The 17,532-nt window shown below is 40.2% G+C and overlaps 1 protein-coding gene across 2 annotated transcripts in view; it reads right to left on the reverse strand.

The window, feature by feature from the left end:
- Window positions 1–14,548, reverse strand: part of TESK2 (testis associated actin remodelling kinase 2) — a 133,585-nt gene extending 119,037 nt beyond the window's left edge. Inside the window, exon 1 of one of the 2 annotated variants that reach the window (XM_045035726.1) lies at window positions 14,205–14,548. The gene's annotated coding sequence lies outside the window, so the exon portion shown is untranslated. The remainder of the gene's footprint in view (window positions 1–14,204) is intronic. The other variant, XM_003990031.5, reaches the window with a different exon arrangement.
- Window positions 14,549–17,532: the final 2,984 nt, after the last annotated feature.

The following is a 17,532-nucleotide window of genomic DNA, read 5'->3' on the forward strand; positions in this document are numbered from 1 at the left end:
TCAAAAATAAAATTTTTTTTTTAATTTTTTTATTCCAATTTAGTAGCTTAATGATCTTGGGCATGTTACTTAAATTCTGCCCTTATCTATAATATGGAAACATTAACTATATCTCATTGAGTTATTATGAGAATTAAATGAGAACATACTAGGGGCACCTAGGTGGCTCAGTCAGTCAGGCGTCTGACTTCGGCTCAGGTCATGATCTCACGGCTGTGAGTTCAAGCCCCGCATCAGGCTCTGTGCAGGCAGCTCAGAGCCTGGAGCCTGCTTCAGATTCTGTGTCTCCCTTTCTCTCTGTCCCTCCCCTGCTCATGCTCTGTCTCTCTCTCCTTCAAAAATAAATAAACATTAAATGAGAACATACTAAGGAGTTAAAGAATAAAAATGCATATATGAAGTACTGGGCAAAGTGCCTGTCACACAGTAAGAACTTACTAAAAATGAATTCCCTTTCCTCTCCCTTCCCTGCTCCACCCTTAATCCTAGTTTTGAATGCTGCAAGAATGCAACAAATTAAGACTTTTTTTCTTCTTTATGATAGCTTTTCAGTTACCAAGTCTTCCCCAGGGAAAATATACACAAGTCTTTCAGGTTTCCTATAGAACAGTGCATCAAGATCTCCCTGGTTACCTTCTTTATAGTTTAGCCTTGATTGCCCTCCAAACAGTGAAAGGTCTGCTAAAACACAATAGTAAAAAATGTACACAATATTAAATATATAATCTAACTAGGACAAAATTGAATAGGACTATTATTTCCCATAATCTAGATATTAAAAACATGGCTTCTGATCTTCTAAATACACTAAATGTATCTTCAACTTTGTATACTGGAACATGAAACTTGACACAAGGTAAACTGATATTATTAGACCCCATTCAAATAAGCTGAAATGCTAAAGTACTAGGAGAATGTGTGAGTTTCCAGGATAATACCTCTTCTGATAAATGTTCCTATTTTATTTTAAGAAGACCTAAACATGACCACTTAGATCATCAGACAAACAACTCATCTGTTCTGATAAAGTAAGTCAGAAGCCCATTGCAGAGCCCATTGCAGAGAGCTATCAAGAAAGCAATCAAGAGGAAAGAGGAAGTTAGTTCTGGGGTTAGGGTAGACTATTCTATAGTTTACATTGCAAAGGTTAAAGGAGGAATCTGATAAAAGGGAAAATAAAATTAATAACATGAAGTACTATCAAAAAATATTCACCAAAAAAATATTTTTATTCAATTTTGTTTTTCTCAAATGTATTATTTCCACTAAAAGGAATATTTTATAGCCATTAAAAATGACAGTTAAAACAAGTACACAAAGATATATGTACAAGAATATAACTTACATGTTGTCATTATCAGTAACAGAAAAAAAACACAGATAATCCAAATGTCCATCAATAGGGATAGGTTAAAAAAATTATAGCATATCCATATAATTTAATAGTCATTAAAAGAATGAGATCAATTTTATACATACTAACATGGAAAGATGTCTAAGTTTCACCGTTAAGTAACAATAGCAAGTTGCAAAATAGAATAGTGGGATCTTGTTTTTATTTTTTGGTATAATAGTGAACATTGTATCTTCTTATCTATAAAATAGAGATAAATATTAACTATATCTCCCTGAGTTTTTAAGAGAATTAAATGAGTATATGCCTAGAAAACAATTTAGAGGAATATATACACTAAACTGTCATCTTGGTGGAAGAAGTGATTATAAGAGACACTCAATTTTTTATGGAATACATTCTTTATGGCTGTTTCTTACAATGATCATGCATTACTTTTGTTTAAAAAATGAAGTTAAAAAGGTAGATCTATCCTTTCATCCCTCCTACAACAGTAGCTTAGATCACGAGACAAAATTTATGATATATGTGAAATGGGAAGAGGGAAAGGCAAAGAATGTAAAAATTGAATAATCAGTGATTATAATTATATAAAATTATGCACTGGAAAAAAATAAGGGAATAATACCAAGTGATAATGTTATTTTGGGGTAAAAAGATTATGACTTGTTCTTCACTCTTATTCTAAACCTTCTATAATGGTATATAGCTTCTATAATTATAAAACAAAGTATCAATTTGACATAATAAATGTGGCAAAGTTCACATAATTTCGAAATCAATCTATATGAACTTGAATCTCTTAAAACATTTAATTATGAATGTATATAAATACAACTACAAAGGATGTAGTCATTAAACTGAATTCATATTAATTGTAGCATATTACCTGGCATTTCTTTAACTTTCTGATAGGGGTTTGCTTCCTTGAAATATTTTTTCTGATTTAAGTTTAGGAAAAAATTTCAATTGCAGTTTAAAATGTATTCTCTGGGGGTGCCTGGGTGGCTCAGTCAGTTAAGTATCTGACTCTTGGTTTTGGCTCAGGTCATGACCTCAGAGTTTGTGAGTTTGAGCCCCGCATCGGGTTCTGTGCTGTCAGCACGGAGCCTGCTTGAGATCTCTGTCTCCCCCCCTCTCTCTGCCTCTCCCACGCTCTCTCTGCCTCTCTCAAAAATAAACATTTAAAAATAAAATAAAATGTATTCTCTGGTATAATTATGGTGCTTTAAGAGGGCTTTCAATATGATTTCCTTAAATTTGTTATGAAGCCCCAACATGACCAGAACTTTACCATGCCAGAGGAATTATCTGTTCTTAAGAATCCAAAGGAAACAGCATACAACTATTTAAAAATGTATTTTCTGGGGCACCTGGGTGGCTCAGTGGGTTAAGTGTCTGACTCTTGGTTTCAGCTCACGTCATGATCTCGTGGTTCATGGGATCAAGCCCCACATTGGGCCCTGCACTGATGGCTCAGAGCCTGGTTGGGATTCTCTCTCTCTCCTCTCTCCCTCTGCCCCTCCCCCCCACTTGCTCACCCTCTCTCTCTAAACATTTAAAAAATTAAAAATAAAAAAAAGTATTTTCTCACAATGCCTTTTCTCAAGGGTCTTTATCAAATACACACGTAAGTTTCCTTTCAAATAAAGGGTCATTTTCAGGCCAAAATTTCACTCCTGTGAAATATTTCTACTACTTCACAGGCATGAAAGATTTCAACATTATTTCAGACTAGCCAGAAGGAAGCACACTACAACCTGTAACAGGTCACATAACATGACAATCTTCAGTGACATTTGCTGCATCCATAATTCCTTAGTCTGGCTTTCAAATACTATGCTCTACTAAAACGGGCCTAATCATATCCACCTTAACCCACCTTTCAAGCCTACCCTTCCCTTCCTATTTCAGCTGAAGTGATATTCACCTCATTCTAACTGGTTGTACTCAATTAATGTCTTCCTATCTCTACTCTTGCACCTCTTCCAATCTATTCTCCAAGGGGAGTAAACTTTTGAGAACTCTTCATGTGTGATACAAAGGCTCTTTCTTATTTTCCGCTACCCTCATCTCCAGCCTCATCTATCTCTATCCCTTTACCTACAGACACGATCTATTCCAGACATAGAGAACAATTTGTAGAGCCCTGCTCTTACTTCAATGCCTGTGCAGGTAATATTCTTTCTCCCTGTTATGTTCTTCATGACCTCTTCAAACGACTCTCTCAATAATCACCACACGTGGGAAGTGTCCTCTGACCCCTCAATCTCCTTTTTTTGTGCTTTGATAATGCCTTGCACAAATCTTTGCTATTACAGTAATTACATAGTATTTTAATTGTTGTTTATCTATCTCTTTTACTGGACTATGAGCTCCGTGAGGGCTTAGACTCAAACTTACTCACCTCCAAATGAATTGTGGCATACAAGTTTCAATACTACTATATGAATCAAAATTTACAGTGGAGGAAAAAAATAGGCCATTGAGACTCCATTTTTTTTTTTAATTTTTTTTTTCAGCGTTTTTTTAATTTATTTTTGGGACAGAGAGAGACAGAGCATGAACGGGGGAGGGGCAGAGAGAGAGGGAGCCACAGAATCGGAAACAGGCTCCAGGCTCCGAGCCATCAGCCCAGAGCCTGATGCGGGGCTCGAACTCACGGACCGCGAGATCGTGACCTGGCTGAAGTTGGACACTTAACCGACTGCGCCACCCAGGCGCCCCGAGACTCCATATTTTTTAAAAAAAGTTTTAATGTTTATTTATTTATTTTGAGAGAGAGAGAGAGAGAATGCACGCGTGAGCAGAGGAGGGCAGGGAGAGAGGGTGAGAGAGAATCCCAAGACGACTCTATGCTGACAGTGCAAAGTCTGACGCAGGGCTCAATCTCACAAACCGTGAGATCATGACCTGAGCTGAAATCAAAAGTTAGATGCTTAACCAACTGAGCCACCCAGGCGCTCCAAGATTCCATACTTTCTATGTAAAAGCATATTCATTCTTTTATTCATTCAGTCAACAAATATTTATTTAGTACCTACTAGGAGCCAAGCACTATGCCAAGCTCTAGAGAGTTGTTGATGATAATACAGACACAAACACAAGAAGAATTCTGACAGAATACAGTCCAAACTGTTAACACTGGCTATTAACTGTTTGAATCTAGGGAGGATTTGAATAATTTCTATCTTTTCCTTTAAAATTACCTCTATTTCCCCATTCTTCCTTAATGAAAATGCATTAATTTTATAAACACACATACACACAAATATATATGTGAGATATCCTCACAAATTACAAATTCCTACAAATCAGTAGGAATATAATACCCAAAGTAAACAATGTATAAATTTGTGTATCAGAGCTAATATGAAAGCAAAACAATTTTTTAGAACTTTTAGTCAGATTCTAATTATAGATTTCAAATATAAAGAATAAACTGGGGCACCTGGGTGGCTCAGTTGGTTAAGCATCCAACTTCAGCACAGGTCATGATCTCTCGGTTCACAAGTTGGAGCCCTGCATTAGGCTCTGTGCTGACAGCTCAGAGCCTGGAGCCTGCTTTGGATTCTGGGTCTCCCTCTCTCTCTCTGCTGCTCCTCCCCCCTTTGTTCTCTCTCTCTCTCAAAAATAAATAAAACATTAATAAAATTAAAAAAAAAAAAAACAAGAATGGGGTGTCTGGGTGGCTCAGTTGGGTAAGCATCCGACTTCAGCACAGGTCACAATCTCTCGGTTCACGAGTTGGAGGCCCGAGTTGGGCTCTGTGTTAACAGCTCAGAGACTGGAACCTGCTTCAGATTCTGTGTCTTCCTCTCTCTCTGCCCCTCCCCCCCTCATTGAGCTCTGCCTCTCTCTGTCTCTCAAAAATAAACAAAAACATTAAAAAAATTTTTTAAAAAGAACAAAACTAATGTATGCCAAAATACTTCTGGATTTCCACAGTATCTACTTTTGAAAAAGATCCCATGTAAATTGCCCAAGAAAAACACTGACCACAACATCAATACCACGAGTTTTTCCACATTGCAGAAAGAAAATTATGTCAATGTATTCCACTTAATGCAGAAGAGATGATAGCCTCCATACAATTTATTCAGAAGTCAAATTAATAAATAACACCATATTTCATCTGTATAATGATTTACAGTTTATAGTTCACAAAGCACTTTGACCTTCACAATAATTCTGTTTTCTTGTTCCCACTGGATAGATTAAAAAATGAAGGATTAAAATGGAGGCCTTTCTAAATAGGACTCAAAATCCAAAAGCCATAAAAGAAAAGATTAAGAAATTTGTCTACATAAAAAAAAAAAGAAAGAAATTTGCCTAAATAAAAATCTAAAAGTTCTGCATGGGAATAAAATAAAAGAAGACAGATGACAAATACCAAAATGGGAACACATACCACAGGAAAACAAACTATCATATATACATGAATTATATAAAGTATGTGTGTGTGATGTGTATAAAAATAGAGACAGACCTAGAAATCAACAGAAAAGAGAACTATGACAACAGAAAAATAAGAATTTAAACAGGTAGTTTACAGAAAATGAAATATGAATAATTCAAACAATATAAATAGATGCTTAACTGTTAACCACAACTTTTTTAAAACTTAAAACTAGGTACCATTTTTCTCTATCAGATTGGCAAAAACTCAACTTTGATAATAGCAAAGCATAATATTAACAACACTGACCCTAGAGCCAGAGTGCATAGTTTGAATTTCTGCCACAATAGCTGTATGATTTGGGCAAGTCACTTAAATTCTCTATTTCTCAATTTATTCACCTGAAAAACAGAGATAATAATAGTACCTATCTCAAAGGGATGTTAGTAAGATTAAAGGAAGTAATAAGTATAAAGCACTTCAGATATTGCCTGGCACGTAGTAACCACCTTATAAGAATTAGCTATGATACAGCTAATGTTGGTGAGTGATCAAGCAAGCTTGATATACCTCAAGCAATGTATCTTAGAACAACCTCTAAGGAAAGCAATTTGGCAGTATTTCATATTTATAAATGCAAATATCCTTTGACTTAGAAATCCCACTTTCTTCCAATTTATTCTATAACTACCCTTATACACATGTAAAATGACATATGTTCAAGGGGCTTCCTTACAGAATTGCTTACAATGTAGGAAACCTGGAAGTAATACAAATGTCCAACAATAAGGAACTAGTTAAATAAATTATGATAGAGCCACTCAATGGAATACTATGCAGGTGATTTTTTAAAAAAGAAAGAAAGAGGGGCGCCTGGGTGGCTCAGTGGGTTGAGTATCCGGCTTCGGCTCAGGTCATGATCTCACAGTTTGTGGGTTCAAGCCCCGCATCAGGCTCTGTGCTGATGGTTTAGACCCTGGAGCCTGCGTCGAATTCTGTCTCCCTCTCTCTGTGCTCCTCCCCCACTCATGCTCTGTCTCTCTCTCTCCTTCAAAAATAAATTAAAATATTAAAAAAAAAATTTATAAGAAATAAATAAAATAAAATAAAAAAGAAAGAGGTTGGGGCGCCTGGGTGGCTCAGTCGATTGAGCGTCCGACTTTGGCTCAGGCCATGATCTCGCGGTCTGTAGGTTTGAGCCCTGCATCGGGCTCTGTGCTAACAGCTCGGAGCCTGGAGCCTGCTTGGGATTCTGTGTCTCCCCCTCTCTCTGCCCCTCCGCCGTTCATGCTCTACCTCTCTCTCTGTCAAAAATAAATAAACATTAAAAAAAATAATTAGAAAAAAGAAAGAAAGAGGGGCACCTGGCTGGCTCGGTGGAACATGTGACACTTGATCTTGTGGTTGAGTTCGAGCCCCACATTAGATGTAGAGATTACTTAAAAAAAATTTTTATTTTATCTTAAAAAAAAAAAAAGAAAAGAAAGCAGAAGCTTTTTACATACTGATCCAAAAAGGTCTCCAAGATATAGTATGTGAAAAAGCAGTATGGGGGGGCAGGGAGTACAGATGAATGGGGAACCATGTGCTAACTTTTACATTAAAAATGGGAAAAATAGGGACGCCTGGCTGGCTCAGTCAGTGGAGTGTGGGACTCCTGATCTCAAGGTTGTGAGTTTGAGGCCCATGTTGCACGCAAAGCTTACTTTAAAAAAAAAAAGCTGAGGGCGCCTGGGTGGCTCAGTCAGTTAAGCATCCAACTTCTACTTAGGTCATGATATCGCAGTTAGTGAGTTCGGGCTCTGTGTTGGGCTCTGTGCTGACAGCTCAGAGGCTGGAGCCTGCTTCAGATTCTGTGTCTCCCTCTCTCTCTGCCCCTCCCCCACTCTCACTCTATCTCTTGCTCTCTCTGAAAAATAAACATTAAAAAAAATTGTTTAGGGGCACCTGGGTGGCTCAGTTGGTTAAGTGCCCGACTTCAGCTCAGGTCATGATATCACGGTTCATGGGTTTGAGCCCCATGTCAGGCTCTGTGCTGACAGCTTGGACCCTGGAGCCTGCTTTGGATTCTGTGTCTCCCTCTCTCTCTGGCCCTCCCCTGCTCACGCTCTCTCTCTCTCTCTCTCTCTCTCAAAAATAAATAAACATTAAAAAAATTTTTTTTTAATAAATAAAAAAAAATTGTTTACCTGGGAAAAATAAGATTTTATATTCATATTTATATGCATTTGCCTGAAGAAAGTCTAAAAGAGTATAAAGAAACTAGTAGGGGCATCTAGCTGCCTCAATCAGTAGAGAATGCAACTCCTAATCTCAGGGTCCTGAGTTCAAGCCCCATATTAGGCATGGAGCCTAGTTAAACAAACTAGTAAAAGTAGTTGGGAGGAGGCATGGAACTGGGTGCATGGGGGATAGGCACAGGAGTGAGACTTTCACTGTTTATATTAAATATATAAATATGCAAACATTTATTTAATCATGGAATGTATTATGTCTTCATAGATTAATTTTTTTATTTTTTTTATTTTTTTTAACGTTTATTCATTTTTGAGACAGAGAGAGACAGAGCATGAATGGGGGAAGGTCAGAGAGAGAGGGAGACACAGAATCCAAAACAGGCTCCAGGCTCCGAGCTGTCAGCACAGAGCCCGACACGGGGCTCGAACCCACGGACTGCGAGATCATGACCTGAGCCGAAGTCGGACACCCAACCAAATGAACCACCCAGGCGCCCCCATAGATTAATTTTTTAAATGTTTGTTTATTTTAAGAGAGAGAGAGAGCAGGGAAAGGGCAGAGAGAGAGAATCCCAAGCAGGCTCCGTGCTATCAGTGCAGAGCCCATGCTGGGCTCAATCCTACGAACTGTGAGATCATGATCTGAGCCAAAATCAAGAGTTGGAAGTTTAACCGATTGAGCCACCCAGGTGCCCCAAAAGATTAATTTTTTTTTTTTTTTGGAAAACCTGAATCTCACAGAGGATAAGAAATTTGCCTACAATCATATAGCTAATAATAAAAGGTTGATTACATTGTTTTTCCTTATACCATACTGCCTTTCTGAAATTTTCAGGAATGGAAGACTTTAAAATGATCACAAATAGGGACGCCTGGGTGGCTCAATCAGTTGAGCATCCATCTCTTGATTTCAGCTCAGGTCATGATCTCATGGTTCGTGAGTTTAAGCCCTGCATTGATCCCTGCTTGGGCTTCGGTCTTCCTGTCTTGTCGCCTCCCCCTGATTACTCTCTATTGCTCTGTCAAGATAAATAAAAATATGGGGCACCTGGGTGGCTCAGTTGGTTAAGCATCCAACTTCGGCTCAGGTCATGATGTCAGAGTTCGTGAGTTCAAGCCCCGTGTGAGGCTCTGTGCTAACAGCTCAGAGCCTGGAGCCTGCTTCAGATTCTGTGCCTCCTCTCTCTCTGCCCCTCCCCCGCTCACAGTCTGTCTCTCTCAAAAATAAACATTAAAAAAAATTTTTAACAATAAATAAAAATAAACTTAAAAAATGTATCACAAAAAGTTTTTTTAAAAATTTTAAAAGGGAAAAAAATTTTTTTAAGGGGCACCTGCCTGGCTCAGTCAGTGGAGCATGTGACTCTTGATCTCGGGTCAGGAGTTCAAGCCCACATTGGGCCTAGAGCTTACTTATAAAAAAAATTACCACAATGGGAATGCAAGCTGGTGCAGCCACTCTGGAATACAGTATGGAGGTTCCTCAAAAATTAAAAATAGAACTACTCTACGACCCAGCAATTGCACTACTAGGCATTTATCCACGGGATACAGGTGTGCTGTTTCGAAGGGACACATGCACCCCCAAGTTTATAGCAGCACTATCAACAATAGCCAAAGTATGGAAAGAGCCCAAATGTCTATCAGTGGATGAATAGATAAAGAAAATGTGGTACATATATACAATGGAGTATTACTCGGCAAACAAAAAGAATGAAATCTTGCCATTTGCAACTATGTGGATGGTACTAGAGGGTATTATGCTAAGCAAAATTAGTCAGAGAAAGACAAATATCATATGACTTCACTCATATGAGGACTTTAAGACACAGAATAGATGAACACAAGGGAAGGGAAACAAAAATAATATAAAAACAGGGAGGGGGACAAAACATAAGAGACTCTTAAATATGGAGAACAAACAGAGGGTTACTGGCGGGGTTGTAGGAGGGGGGATGGGCTAAATGGGTAAGGGGCATTAAGGAATCTACTCCTGAAATCATTGTTGCACTGTCTGCTAACTAATTTGGATATAAATTAAAAAATTAAATTAAATTAAAAAAAGAAAAAAAATTATCACAAGTAGGCTTTTCTCTGAAATAACCACCTACTCTGAGTGCTCAGCAAAAATAATACTAGTGACACCACACTGAAGTAATTAATCTCTGTATGATGACTTGGAAAATAGTATAATACCCATTGTTGGTCCAAAACATTCACCATCACCCACACTATACATTGTAATAATTGGGCTTCATTTACTGGAAGGAGATGAAATTCTTATAAAAGCCCTTATCACAGGTTTCAAATTCCAACACAACATTCATTTTGCAGAACAATGAAGGGTACGGCACTAAGAATATATCTATAAACACTTTCACATAGGGGGAAAAAACATTAAAGAAAGTCGGCTTTCTACTATAAGTAAGCCAAGGAATGAGTACATGTAAATATGTAATTTTCTTTTTACAAATAACATAAGCACAAAATGTTATTGGGGATCCTAGTGTGGAGAGTCCCTAGCCTAGCCTGCCAATACTTTTATTTATTTATTTTTTTAATGTTTATGCATTTTTGAGAGAGCAAGCATGACCGGGGTAGGGGCAGAGAGAGGACAGTGGATTCAAAGCAGGTTCTGTGGTCACAGCAGCAAGCCCGACATGGGGCTTGCACACATGAACCGTGAGATCATGACCTTTGCCAAAGTCAAACGCTCAACCAACTGAGCCACCCAGGTGCCCCCATACATACACTTTTAAACAGAATTAAACAGGCCCACCATATGCTAAATCTCAAAGGATTTGTGTTTGAGACCATCCCAAATACATATCGGTATAAGAGAATACATCAAATATCCAGGGCAGTAAGTATCAAGGATCTCAACAGTAATTCACAAATATCTGTATCACCTAGTACTACTTCTAACAAGTAACCAAGAACCTCCAACTCGATCCTCAGTCTCTCAGTTCTGACCAGCCCCACTTACAGACCCCAACATCTCCTGTGTTCCATTCCCTGCTATCATCCCGGGCAACTATGACATCCATACTAATGACATGTCCAACATACTTCACAGCCCCATAACCTCCCACTACTTCAAAGCCTATACTTCCACTAGCTTCAACAGCACTATGACAGTTACACCCTGGTTGTTTTGTTTGTTTGTTTAACCTTGAAATATTGAACTCTCAGCTTTCCCATTCTGTATTTCTTAAAGAACCTGATCTTCAACTATATTTTTCATTGTCTGCTTATTCTTCAAGCTTTTACTTATAATCCCAACTTGGACTCTCAGATTCCATCATATCTCCCACACTATTACTAGCAGTATAAAGTTACTCTCCATTTTATCTTTCTTTTTTGTATATTCCAATTCTAGATCAACTCAACCATCTTTTTTGCTCTCCTGCTCTTAGGCTTCTGGAGAAGTATAAAATCCATGCTACTAGGCCCTATTACAAATACATTATTTCTAACTTTTACTGGGCCCTCAATGTGATCAGCAATGTTTTTTTTTTTTTTTTTATCCTTAATCTATTCTTCTTTCATTTCCTATTGAAGATTTCCATGGCCCTAATATTTACCATAGTTCCTTCAGTCTCCAGAAATAATTGACTTCTCTACAGATAACTAATCTCATCAAGAAAATAAGGCCACCTGGAGTGCCTGGGTGGCTCAGTCGGTTGAGCATCCTACTTCAGCTCAGGTCATGATCTCACAGTTTGTGGGTTCGAGCCCCGCATCGGGCTCTGTGCTGACAGCTTGCTCAGAGCCTGCAGCCTGCTTCAGATTCTGTGTCTCCTTCTCTCTCTCTCTGCCCCTCCCCCGCTCATTCTCTGTATCTCTCTCTCAAAAATAAATGTTAAAAAAATTAAAAAAAAAAAAAAAAGAAGGCCATCTGTCAAACTCCCTCATCTTTTCCTTCTACCACATCATTATCCATCTTGACTTGTATTATTGTCAAGGAATAAAACCCAACTGATTTCTTAGGTAAATTTTCCACTCAATCTACAAAATTCTTTCACTCATGCTAAAAAGAAAAACACACATGTACCATAGTGGAAAGAACACAGGTTTCAGAGATAGATAGATTTTGTTCAAATTCTTGCCTATAGTCTTCCCAATTGTAAAAGAAGGATACTGATACCTAAACCACAAGGCTGTTGTGATCTATAAAGCATCTTTATGGCATCTGGCAGAATATATTCTCTCTTTCTTTTAAAAAGATTTTATCTCTAAGCAATTTCTACACCCAACGTGGGACTCGATCTCACCACCCCAAGATCAAGAGTCGCATGCTCCAGCAACTGAGACAGCCAGGCACCCCTAAGTATATTCTCATCTCAATAAAGATGTTCAACTACTATCATCTCTTTCACAACCACACTTGTTGAAAGAGTAATTTTACTCACTGCCTCCCATTTATTCTTCAATCCATTATGATCTGACTACTGCGATCATTGCCACCACTGCACTATCTGAAGCGTCTTTCAGAGGAAACAAGAGATCTCCTAATTGCTAAATTCAGTGGTTTCTTTCTAATCCTCATTCTGCTTGACTTCTGCAGCACCTGACAGTGATGGTCACCCCCTCCCATACTGAAACCCTTCTTCCTTTGGTTTCTATTATAATGCCATTCTGTTCCAGTTCTTTTTTTTTTCTTTCTTTTTTTTTTGGAGGGGGGGGGGGGACAGAGAGAGACAGAGCATGAACGGGGGAGGGGCAGAGAGAGAGGGAGACACAGAATCGGAAACAGCCTCCAGGCTCCGAGCCATCAGCCCAGAGCCTGACGCGGGGCTCGAAATCACAGACCGCGAGATCGTGACCTGAGCTGAAGTCGGACGCTTAACCGACTGAGCCACCCAGGCGCCCCTCTGTTCCAGTTCTTATCCCATTCCTTTAACCTATCTTGGTGTCTATTGCCCTTCAAATAATGATGTTCCTTCTGGTCCACAGCCCTTTTCTTCTATTCTTTCAGTATTACCATCCCATATCAAGTCTTCAAATATCCCTGTTATATTCTCTGTTGACCCTCAAATTTATGTATTCAGTTCCAACCTTTCTCCCAATTTTCAGACCCCACAGTATTATCTGAAAAACACCTCAAATTAAGCATGTCCAAAGGGAACATTATCTTCCCTCAAAATTGCTTATGTTCCATCCCTATTACAATTAACACGACCAACACATCCCACCAATGAAGTCAGAAACTTCCCTCTCAACTCTGGAAACATCATGGAATTGAAACCTCCTGGAACTGCATGCCATTGTCTTCATTTTCCTACCACTATCCCAGTTCATCCCCTCTGACCTAGAGTAGCACACTGGTTTCCTGCCTACCTAGGTTTGTTTTATCTACCTCCACACTGTCTTCACTTTCATTTCTTCCTCCACATTTTCACCAGAGATAACCAATCATACCAAATTCCTGCCTACAAAACTTTCAATGGCCCCCCATACCTACAGAACAAAGTCCAAATTCTTCAGCAAGGTTTTCTCAGAGTTTTAAACGGAAAGGTTTTAGATCAGACAAACATGGTTTTCAAAAACAAAAACAAAACAAACAAAACCATGGGTTTCATTTCTAGCTGAATCTAAATACTGGCTTAGTCCAGAGTCTTCCAAGTGAAAGATAAAAGGCAGAGAAGGGAGAACGAGGGGTGACAGGAGAAAAGAAGGAGACAGTAGTGTCTGAGGTGGGGGACGGAGTATTTTCGAGTTTAGAAATGGAAAGTTTCCAGGGAAGAGTTTTTGAGGGAAGTTTTGAGGGAAGTAAAGTGACGGAGACCAGATCTCTGAGGGAGGAGGGATTACAGAGACGAGGGAAGCTCTCAGTGTGGAGTTGGAGGTCTCTGAAACAGGAGTTCTCCGAGAAAATGAAGGATTCTTGAGTCTGTGAAATGAGAAAAGTTCCAGAGAGGAGTCAAGGACCAGGTCCCCGATACGAAGGAACTTCTAATGGGTTCCTGGCCTCTGAGGCAAGAAGGCGGGGGTCGGGGTAGGGGTTGTCCCGCGACCCTGAGGGAAGTGAAAAGGGAAGGGGAAGGGGCGAGAAGTGTCCCCAGCCGCTCAGAGGAAGACCTTGGGAAGCGAAGGGGTCCTGTCGGTGTTGAGAGACCCGAGCGCCAATGCTCCGGAACCGCGGCGGTGTAGCAGCAGCGCGCGCGGGCCGGGGTGCCCCGGGTTTGTGCCCTATGCGCTCTCTCGGCGTTACCTGAGGCGGGACTGAGCAGCCAGAGGGGTGCCTGTGCGGGCGGGAGGCGGAGGCAGCAGCAAAGTGGGAGCATAGTAGCCCTCACAGCTTGGAGGCGGCAGAGGCTCTTAGCCTGCGGAGGCGGTGGGGGTCCCTCGCGCAGAAGCCGGAGACTCGGCGGAGCTAACGGCGGCGAAGGACAAGGAGGCTACTGCCATGGCCCCGCAGTCGGGACCGTTCCCCCCGTCTGTTTGACGGGGCCAGGAGAATGATCCCAACGGCGAGCCGGAAAGGGCAGCTGAAAGCTCCGCTTGAGCTCCGCGACCGCGAGCCACTGAAACGCCTGCCCAAGTAGGCTGGAGGACTGGGGGCGGGGCCTCGGCGGCCACGCCCCTCTTCTCAAGCCTCCCAGCAGCCAATCAATCGCCGATCCTTGATAAACCAGCTAGTGGAATTGCCCAATTAGCGTTAGGAATGCCACGTGGTATGAGGGTGGACTCAATAGGCGTCTGGGAAAGCCAATCAACAGCCCTAGGCGCCAACTCCGGAGGACGAAGAGAACCAATAGAAAGTAAGAGGAGGTTAAAAACAGAAGAGGCAGTGTGCTGGAAAGGCGGAATCAAGGAGGAGGGAATACACCTGGGGGAAACTCAAGTCCCTGGAACCTCCAGAGGGCGAGACAGTAAATACGAGAGGGAACAATTAAAATGCCAAACATATAAACGATTGGTAATTAATAAAACTAACAGAAAATGTGTTCGACTGGCGCGGCTTTGCAGTTGGTGAAGGAATAGCTGAGTAAGGACTCTCTGAATAAGAAAAAGCCATTTGAACGTAGAGTCCTGTGGGATCTCGATATACTGTAGGGGAGAAATTGATACATAAACTATTATTATTAGCTACTTGAGATAGTAAAAGCAATGAGTTGGGTTCAAACGCTGAAGCAACAATTAATCTAGACTAAGAATTGATTCGGTGAAGCCTTCTTGGAAGAGAGAACGCTTGAGTTGGCTTGAAAACTGAAGATTTTGAAAGAGCTGGGTAGAGAATAAGAATTCTATTCAACTGTTCACCATGCACATATTTCCTTCCTCATGCTTTCCATATGCCTGGACTTCAGGTGCTCATAATCTCACGCCTGAGCAGATTGGAACAGAGTTTCCAGGGCTAGAGCAGGCAAAGAAACACCAGAGTATGGGCACCAATATTTCCTTGGATTAGAGACCTCCTTTCAGACATCTTTAGACTTGCCTCCTACTGGAAGAGTCTTGACAGATAAGTGGGATTTGAATAGTTGGAGTATAGGTGGTGTGCATTCCTAGTGGCAATAAAATTTAAGAAAGATGTGTGTATGATTTCACTCATATGTGGAATCTAAAAAACAACAAATGAATAAACAAACAAAAAACAGAACCAGACCTATAAATACAGAGAACAAACTGATGGTTGCTGGAAAAGACAGGGAACAAAATGGGTGAAGGGGAGTGGGAGATAGAGGCTTTCAGTTTTAGAATGAATAAGTCACGAGAATAAAAGGACAGCACAAGGAATATTCAAAGGTATTGTAATAGTATTGTATGGTGACAGATGATAGCTATACTTGTGACCATACCATAATGTATAAATTTGTCCAATCACTATGTTGTACATCTGAAACTAATGTAACATTGTGTGTCAACTACAGTTAAATAAAAAGTTTTAAAAAGATGTGTGATAGGAGATAAGAATGGAAGTTAAATGTGGATTGAGCTTAAATGCCAAATTTGTCCTTTTTTATGCTGTGAGAGTTGTCAAAGGTTCTCGAGCAGAGTAGTCTCAACAGGACACTGGTTTAGTTAGATTAATAGGTAGCTCACAGTATCTCCAAAAGGAGAAAAGAAATCACCCAGCCCTGTACCCTTGGCTCAAAGCCTTTTCTGTATCATTCTTTTGGCAACACATGATGTGCTGCCACCTGGTGACAGTTCAAATACCATTGTTCCCCACTGCTATTTAATTTTTCTATTGTTAGAGCCCTGGCACCTTTTAAACCTGTCTCCCACAAAGCCTGATGCAAAGTATTTGATAAATAGGTACAGCACTGGTAGCAAGTATAATTGAATAATGCCATCATACCATATGTATCACATGCCCAGTGAAAGATGTAAAAGAGAGGGGTTACTTGTACCTTCAGTAGGAAAATGAGCCTTGATGGCAAGTTTTTAGGTTTTTGAACAAGTTCTGTTTGACCCAAGTCTGATCTCTCCCATTCCACTGTCAGAAATTTCCTTTATAGTGAGGGGAAAGAACCAAGGATTGCCTTATAGTTATTTGGGTGTCAAAGGCCCCACTCTTCATTATCTGTCTCCTAGTTAGGCCAGGGCCTTGAATGCATCATATAACCTGCCCTACTGATCTCCCTTTATTATGCTTTTATTTCAGAATTGTCTCCTCTTCCCAGCTAGATGGAGCTAAGAGCTGGGAACTTTATAAGCCCACTGCACATCTTAACTCAGGGCAAATACATACCAGGGCTGGTATGTATTATGCTCAATAAATATCAACTGGGTGGATGAATGGCATTATCTTTTGTCTATATTTAGCGGTGGAAGAGACCTCATGAGTCCTTAGTGGGATGCTGCTGCTTCTAAGGAAATCTTGGACTGCATGCTCTAGAATACAAAATCCAAGTAAGAAGCAAGTAAAGCTGCCCTTAGCCTACATAGAAAGATCTACTTTCCAGAGAGCAAGCTTGTGATGGAAGGATTAGAACTAATAACCACAAGGCATTTTTTTAAATATAACAAGAAATATAGAGTACATCACCCCTAGTGATTCGATTAATATTAAATCATGAAATTTGTTTCATCTAATAAATATATACATGTATATTTACTAGGCCACAATGTAAACTGTATTTCTTACTGGAGGTCACGTCAAAAAATTTTAAAGCCACTGGACTAGAGGCAGAGACTGAAAGAAAGGAGACCAGGAGACTGTTGCAGAAATGCAAGCAGGGCTGGGCTACTGAGGATGAGGAAATGTGGAGGGACTAGAGTAAGCCTTAAGAGGTAGAAGCTGGAGGTGAGGAGAGGAAGCCTCCTATTGCTCAGGTCCAGGGCCTATATAAATGTCTTGCCCTCCTCTGCATCCCCACAGCAATACTGGCCTACCTTATTCTACCCACCAGAATGGGAACTCCCATCTCCTTCCAAATTCCACTGAGCAGAGGACTTGCACTCAGCTATGAGTATCTATGAACTTGGACTTCAGAGAGAGGGATGGCAGAAAGCAGTCCAGTAACAGGAGGAAGAAAGGGTACAGTTGAGTCTATCCCATGTGGGTGCTGATTCACAGAAGACATCACAGG

This window comes from Felis catus, chromosome C1 (genome assembly GCF_018350175.1).
Source record: "Felis catus isolate Fca126 chromosome C1, F.catus_Fca126_mat1.0, whole genome shotgun sequence".
Classification (NCBI taxonomy): Eukaryota; Metazoa; Chordata; class Mammalia; order Carnivora; family Felidae; genus Felis; species Felis catus.